Source organism: Chionomys nivalis, chromosome 24, assembly GCF_950005125.1.
Source record: "Chionomys nivalis chromosome 24, mChiNiv1.1, whole genome shotgun sequence".
NCBI lineage: Eukaryota > Metazoa > Chordata > Mammalia > Rodentia > Cricetidae > Chionomys > Chionomys nivalis.
In genome coordinates this window covers 24064307-24072315 of record NC_080109.1, presented here as the reverse complement: position 1 = coordinate 24072315, position 8009 = coordinate 24064307, and the positions used below count along the sequence as shown (strand labels likewise).

The 8009-nt window shown below is 44.1% G+C and overlaps 1 non-coding gene across 1 annotated transcript; it reads left to right on the top strand.

Moving 5' to 3' along the window:
- Positions 1–2678: 2678 nt before the first annotated feature.
- Positions 2679–2786, top strand: LOC130866130 (U6 spliceosomal RNA). Its single transcript, XR_009056306.1, has one exon. It is a non-coding gene; the product is annotated as a U6 spliceosomal RNA (small nuclear RNA).
- The last annotated feature ends 5223 nt before the right edge of the window (positions 2787–8009 follow it).

Below are 8009 nucleotides of genomic sequence, written 5' to 3'. Positions count from 1 at the left end.
GCCTCACGATCTGGGATACAAGCATGTGTTACCACACCTGACTCATTCTTATGTTTTCTAAAGCAAGTGTACAGCAAGTGTGCACGCCTTGCCTCATCTTTTCCGTTTCCTGGACACTTGTGGTGGGTGTGGGCGATACAGAGCGCCTCCAGGTGTGTAGCTTCCGAGAGTTCAGCCAACAGGCAGTTAGTTTGTTGTTTGGATCTAGATTTGAAGTCCCTTTACAGTGACATTGTGTCATGGTAGGTGTCCACAGCTCTACTGTCACAAAAATGCTCTGGGGCAAACATTTTTGTCCTTTTCTGAAACACTGGCTTCTAAGGATTATAGAGAAAGACAGTTTTAATAGTGAATTTAAGATGAATTGGTGGGCCAGCACTCCGGAGGCAGAGGCAGAGTCAGAGGCAGAGGGATCTCAGTGTGTTCTAGGTCAGCCTGGTCTACAGAGCAAGTTCCAGAACAGCCAGGACTAAATAGAGAGACCCTGTCTAAAAAAAACCAACGAGAGAACACAAGCAAACAAAAACAAATTTGGTTTTAAAATCTTATAAGTGTGTAATTTGTTTTTGTTAATGGTCCTAGAGGGTGTGGATTGGTGTACTCTGGTTCCTTTGCGTTGTGTGTGTTCATATGTCCATTGCACACATGCTTGAGTGCACATGTGTGATCAAATGCATGAGTGCACATTGTGTGTGTACTCTGTGTATGTGTGCTCGTGTGTATTTAAAATGACAAATGTTTAGAATTCGGTAAGCGGAAGGAGACCAGCGGGGGGGGGGGCATTGGGGATGGAGACAGATATGTCACTGATATGTATGAAGATATCATATGAAATTCACTTTTTTATACAATAAATATATTCTACTATAAAAATATACCAAATAGAAAAGAAATTCATTTATAGATTTTTAAAAATCACTTAGAGGCTGGGAAGATGGGTCAGTTGGTAAGGTGCTTACCGTGTACGCATTAGGACTTGATTTGGTCCAGAACCCTGTGTGGGACACAGAATAGTTGAAAAGGGGGATAGAGAGTTCTGTGTGGATTTAACACTTTCTCCCCTATGCTCATAAGAGGAGCTGTGGGGGGACATACACAAGGGATGCATTTCCACACTGGTCTTCCTGCGTCCTCCAGGATCGTTCCTTTGGTCCACTGCCCTGCTGATACTGTTATTGGTTGTGCATGTCCTGAGCACAAACCTGCTGTGAGAGCCAGGAGCCTGGTGTGTTGGGGACCTTTCCTCCTTGGAATCAGAACTGTGGAAATGAATGAAAGCTGTACCCTGGGAGGAGTCTGTGATTTGGGGTGTCATATAGCTAGGGGTAGCTTCTAGGATCCTAGGGGGAGAGGGAGGAGAGAAAACAAGCGTGTGTTGAGTGACATCAGAGCTGTGTTCAGACTTTGTGTGGACCTTGTAACATCATTTTGTAGTGGGAGGAGCTGCTTGTTTGTCCTAGCCGAGGCCGCTTCTTCTTCTGGGCCGCCCAGCTAGCAGAAACTGTATTAATTAAATCACTGCTTGGCCCATTAGCTATAGCTTCTTATTGACTAATTCTTACACATTGATTTAACCCATTTCTGTTAATCTGTATATTACCATGAGGTTGTGGCCTACCAGCAAAGTTTCAGCATTTCTGTCTCTGGCGGCTCCATGACTTCTCTCTAACTCCACCTTCCTCCTCCCAGCATTCTGTTTAGTTTTCCCCACCTAGCTCTGCTCTCCTATAGCTCTGCTATCCCAAAGCAGTTCCTTTATTAACCAATAAAAACAACACATAGACAGAAGGACCTCCCACGCCATTTCCCCTTTTCTGTTTAAACAAAAAGGAAGGCTTTAACTTTAACATAATAAAATTACATATAACAAAAGTTATCAAGCAAGAATTACAGTTATAATATTTATTTATATCTACTTTATCTTTTATCATGACTAAGGAAAGCTATAATAATAGCTATCTATTCTTCAAGTCCATCAAAGACTCCAGAAGGATATAATATTACCTAAGTAAACAGGAAGTGCATTGTAAGCAACTTCCAAAACTCTAGAATTGATAAAGACATCTCACTGCCTGGACAGTCACCCAAAGTTCCTTTGTACCATTGGGGCATCCATCTTTAGCCTACAGGCCCATAATATCTGGCAGATTCTTTCATGAAACAGGAAATTTCAAAGACAGTTCCACCTTTATTGGCAGTTTGTCAGTCATTTTCTTCTGTGTCCTGCAGAATGTCTGGCAGACCTTTCATGAAGCAGGAACCTGAAGGATCATCTCACCTTTTGGCAAGTTCAGCAGTCATTTCTCATTAGGTCCTGCATGTCCGGTTCAGCAGTCCAGGCAAGAGCAGTTTCTTGTCCAAATGGCTAACCAACTCCATAAGGAGCTTCTTTGATGCCCATCTTCCTCTTGAAGTAGATTGGTGTTGCCAGGAGCAGAGGTGTCTTATTGTCATGAAAAGTTTTAAGTTTTTAAATATTTAAATGCCATATTCTCAAGATCTCTGAAAGATTTAAAGAATACTTAACTAACTGAAATATATCTCTATATATCTAGAAAATCTAACTAACATGACTACAATCTTGACTATTGTAGACAACTATTAACCTATATTTTTAATTATACATTACATTTTTAAATGAGCTGCACAATCACAATACCTTAATCAAGAGCAGAAGCGTGCTCGCTTTGCCAGCACGTATACTAAGACTGGAACGATACAGAGATGATCAGCACGGCCCCCTGCGCAAGGATGACACGCAAATCCGTGAAGTGTTCCATATGTTTAGAAAAAATAAATAAAAAAAGAGCAGAAATATACAAATAACAAAATCGACCTTAAATTTGTATCAATAAACCAAGATCCATTTCAATACACATCTCTATAGCACAGTTTGACTGTTCTAAAGACCATTTTAACTCCAAGCAGTTGAGACTTTTGAAAGATGGAAGCTAATGCATGGAACAATACTCTGGGAGTTATGCACAGTGCAACACCTTGGAAAGGCACTTTGTGAGGGTTAAGAACCTAGATTCTGCAGCCAGTGTCTTCTGGGTTCAAACCCAAGCTCTCCCACATACTGTGTGACTTTGGGTGTGTTGTATAACCTCTCTGTGCCTCTCTTTTCTACTCCACACCTTGGATGATGATACGTGGATGATTCGTAGTATTGCTGGGATAATTAAATAAAGTGAAGCTCCACTTGGGTGCTGGAGATCATGCTAGACCAGCAGTGTAAGAAACGATGTCAGCGCTGGGCAGTGGTGGCACACACCTTTAGTCCCAGCACTCGGGAGGCAGAGGCAGGCGTATCTCTGTGAGTTTGAGGCCAGCCTGGTCTACAAGAGCTAGTTTCAGGACAGACTCCAAAGCTACAAAGAAACCCTGTCTCGAAAAACCAAAAAAATAAAAGAATAAAAAAAAAATAAAAATATAAAAATATGTCAGCCAGGCCAGGACTCTCTGGTCTCAGGTAATGTTTATGTCCAGCAAGTCTGACAGGTTTTCATCGGAGGTGAGGTCAGGTGAGGTAGTGTAGTGTCCCTAATCTTTCTGATGACTATCTCTTGACCATGTGATGGGGAAGAGTGGAAGATGCAGCCGGATTCTTCTTATCTGATCACACTGGAACCAGAATTACTCTGACCAAGCTGCTCCTCCAGTTGGGTCATTTTGGTCCCATCTGTTATTGTCACCTTAGGTGCCAGCTCCAGATTCTCAGGAAAAAACAGCCCAGTCCAGCTGGGTATCAGCTCTCACCAGCGGGGGTACATCATGTGATACAAACAGGGTGAGGGGCTCATGACGGGGAGGGTGGAGCAGTTCCTGATGTCAGGTATGTGGGCACACAAAGACGGACACTGCAGTGATTCAGACCAAATACTGGTTCTGGAGCTGCGAGTCGAGAAGCTGGAATTTTAGGTCCTTATGAGTAGTAGGTCGGGGAAGACTTGAGCCTGTTTTGGCTTTGATGTCTTGATTTAAGAATGGATGCTCCTGTGCTTTTTCCTCACCAACTAGAACAAGTTTCTTAGCGTTCAGGATCTAGTATGAAATGAAATGTCGCAGGAGAGGGACCAGGCATCTTCTTAAGCATGGAGTCGAATGACTACACGCCTCTTGTGTCCTGGAAGGCTACCTTGCATACAACTGAAATAATAACCCAAAGCAAAGTCTTGCTCCAGAGATAGGGCTTGGTGGGTAAAAGCATTTGATGCCAAGTCTGATGACCCAAGTCCCATCCATGGAAACCAAGTTAGTAGGGAAGAACTAACTTGCCTAGACCCCTACATGCGGACTATGTAGTCATGCACACACATTACATACACGCACACACACGATAATATTAATGGTAATAAATAAAATATTTCTAAAGCTCTGTAAGAAGGAAATATAGATCCTTTACGTATGCACAAAATAGTTCCATATTTGCATATCTCTAGGTAACTAGGTAATGCTTAATGCAATGTAAATGAGCTATAAATCATATACTATATTGTGCAGGGAATAATGAGAAGAAAAATCGAGGCTGTGTACTTTCAGTACAGACACAGTTTCTTTCTGAGTATTTGCCAGCTATGGTTGATTGAATCCACCAATATCGCTCCTACACATAGAGAATGCTAGCTGTAATCTTGTGGTCCACTCAGAGGCTCAGCTAGTCTCTACTAGTCTGGCTTCTTAGTGACTTTTCTCTCAATTTCCCAATCCAAAGGCCTCTGGCTATTCCCTTGTTCCTGGGTCCTGCCTTCCTCTTTATAGCTCCCTTTTAATCTTGACTTTTGAGCGTGTAAGGGAGATTGCCCTGAAACTATTCCTTCTTCCTTTTTCAGTGTGTTCTCAGCAAGCACTTCACTCTAATCTCCTCCCGAGCCCCACTGTCCCCACGTCCCCCATTTTAAATTGGTTTTTAATTGAAATAGAATTACATCACTCTCCTTCCTCTCGTCAGCTCTTCCCAACTATTGCCTCATACCCTCCCAGATTTCCTCCAACTCTCAAGCTGATAGCCTGCTTCTCTTTGATTAGATACATGTGTGTATGTACACAAATAATATAAATACAGCTTATGGAGTCTGTTTTTGTTCTTCATGCATTTGGGGTTTGAGGGCTGACCACTCTGCTTTGGACAACCAGTAAGGTTGCTCATCCCTGGAAGAGGCTAATCCTCCTTCTCCCAGCAATATATCATTGTCTATAGTTCTTTGTCGAGGGCTGGGTCTCAGTGAAATTTTTCCACTTCCACATTAAATCACCTGTGCATTGATGTGGACGCAGTCTTGTCTGCACAGCGGATTGTAGGAGAGCCTGTTTCACAGGAGCAGACTTTCTGGTATTGTGGTTCTTACCATCTCTCTGCCTCCCCCTTTCATGATGCTCCCTGAGCCATAGATGCTGGAACTGGGAGGGAGATGTATCTGTTAGACTATGCCCCTGCCCCCGCCCCCGCCATGATCGGTGGATTTCTGAGTTGTGTCCAGTTGTGGTTGTCTGTGATGGCCTCCATTTACTGCAAGAGAGACAGACTTCTCTGATGAGGCGTGATGATGAGGTGTGGCTACCTCTTGGGTTTCCCACAAACCCCTTTTTTAGCTTAAAAAATTATTTTTGAAACAGGGTTTCATTAAGTTGCCCTGGCTGGCCTTAAATTCTCTTTATAGCTCAGTATTATGGTATGAATGTGAAATCTTCTGTAGACGCATCTGTTTCAACCTACGTTGGTCTCCAGTGGGTGGGGCCATTTCAGGAGGATGTAGAACCTTTAGGAATTGGGGCATCACTGCAGAAAGTGAGTCACTGGGGGTGGGACTTGAAGTTTGCTGCTTCCTGTCCAATCTCTGCTTCCTGTTCCACCAGAATGTGAGGTGTGGAGTATTCTCAGCTGCACACTGGCACCATCTGCCAGCATGCCTTCCCCACGAGACGAGCCATATCACTTTCAGCTGTGTGACAGAATAAGTCTTTCTTCTCCCAAGTCATTTCTGTTGCAACAGCAAGAACAGCCATAAAAGTCACGGTCTTAGTCACTGTCCTATTGCTGTGGAGACATCACGACCAAGGCAACTTTCACAGAAGAAATCATTTGTTTGGGGGCTGGTTTACAGTTTCGGAGGCTTAGTCCATTATCATCATGGTGGGAAGCACACAGGCATGGAGCTGGAGCAGTAGCTGAGAGCATCCTCATCCACAGGCAGCAGGCAGAGAGACACGGGGCCTGGCGTGGGCTTTTGAAACTTTAAAGCCCACCTCCAGCGACACTCTTCCCTCTGACAAAGCCACACACCTCTCAGTCATTCAAACCACAGCAGTAAGGAACACCGGCTGGTTTCGAATTTGTGAGCTTCCTGTCTCAGGCTCCTACATAGCTGGGATTACTGGCCTGGACCACGAGGTCCCTGAAGCCTTGCCTTGCTTCTCTTCTTTCCTGTCTTCCCATTTCCATCTTGTGCTCATCCCTGAAAATGTGTGCTTCAGGACCCCAGCAGCCACCCCCTACCTCAGGCTAACTGGGCCCTAGAGGAAGGAAAGAGAGAGCAGGGGTAAAGGAAACTGTCCATCCAGAGGAAATGCCCATAACTGCATCCCACACATTTAAAATAACGGAGGCAAGCACGCGACATTTCAGGGTTGTTTCCTTTTTACAAATGGCTCACATTCCAGACTCTAAGGGAGCCATGAAACCAGAACTCACTTCCCACAAGAAAGACTATTTTGCCTGATGACTCTCAGCCCACAAAAACTCCCTTAAGAGTGGAACCACAGTGCTACAGTAAGTACTCAGGGTGATGACCATAGCAATGCTTCTGACATGGAGTCTGTGGTATGTGGGGGAAATCTGTGCTGTGTTTTAGAGTGCAGGTGACAATTGGCAGGAGGGATCCCGTCCTCCAAGTAACAACAACCTGCATAATTAGAGACATTTAGACCTTCAGAAGCTCCTGGATATAAGCACCCTCATATGACCACACACATCCTAATGAACAACATTTGCTCACTGGAGGTAAACGTTGGTTTTTAAGCTGGGCACATGCCTTTAATTCCAGCATCAGGGAGGCAGAAGTAGGTATGCTCTGAATACCATTGGTTAATAAAGAAACTGTCTTGGGCCTGTGCAGGGAATAGAGGTAGGCAGGGAAAACTAAACTGAATGCTGGGAGAAAGAAGGAGGAGTTAGAGAGAAGCCATGTAGCCCCACCAGAGACAGAGAGATGCCAGAACGTTAGCCGGTAAGTCACAGCCAAGTGGCGATACACAGATTAATGGAGATGGGTTAAATTAATATGTTAAGAGTTAGCCAATAAGAAGCTAGAGCTAATGGGCCAAGCAGTGTTTTAAATAATACAGTTTCTGTGTAGTTATTTTGGGTCTGAGCTGCAGGAGGGCCGGGGAAACAAACAAGCATCCTCCTTACAACAAGGTGGATCTCTGGGAGCTAGTTCCAGGATAGCCAGGGGTACACAAAGAAACCTTGTCTCAAACTCCCTCCCCCACCCCTAAAAAAAAGTTGGTTTTTAAACACAGATGTCTTAACATTTTAAAACAGTGTTTCCAATTGCTCACAAGAAGAGCATTAGAACATTATTTTGTCCGCTCCCTTTGCAGAAAGCCCATTGAAAATGTTTAACTTTTAAAAACATTATTTATTTATTTGTGTATGTGTGTTTTGCCTGCCTATATGCACTCTAAACTTGCATGGTGCCTGTGGGGGACCAGAAAAGGGCATCAGATCCCCTAGGACTGGAGTTACAGATGGTTTTGAGCCACCCATTGGGTGCTGGGAATCAAACCCAGACCTCTGGAAGAACAGCCAAAGCTCTCCACCTCCCAGGCATGTCTCCAACCCCAGAAAGTCCATTACAAATACATTCCCTGCAATTGCAGTCCTCCAGGAGTTGACTGTTCGGGGAAGGATGATGAACACAAGTAGAGGCTTTGAAGAAAAAGGTTTGTTTTGATTTCTCAAGACAAGTCAGCAGCAGCCTCAGAGATGTTCCAGCCCTTTCCGTCCT